Genomic DNA, 235 nt, shown 5'->3' with positions numbered 1-235 from the left:
ATGTTTCAAGAACATAATGGTATTGTCTCCTACAACAAGGGCTTAGCATATTAACAACTATGTTACAGTCCAATGAATATTCTAGATTTAATAAAGGAGTTACGCTCTGGATGTCTAACATTATCTGCATCAAGTGAAAGGTTAATACATACATAGAGGACATCAAAGTGCCTTACTACTGGCCTTGCACTGATTGGTATGGCCTCTGCACCTATTAGCCTCAAGCAAAGGCAAA

This window comes from Penaeus monodon, chromosome 22 (genome assembly GCF_015228065.2).
Source record: "Penaeus monodon isolate SGIC_2016 chromosome 22, NSTDA_Pmon_1, whole genome shotgun sequence".
Classification (NCBI taxonomy): Eukaryota; Metazoa; Arthropoda; class Malacostraca; order Decapoda; family Penaeidae; genus Penaeus; species Penaeus monodon.
The sequence above is the reverse complement of the archived record's forward strand: the minus strand, read 5'-3'. Positions refer to the sequence as shown.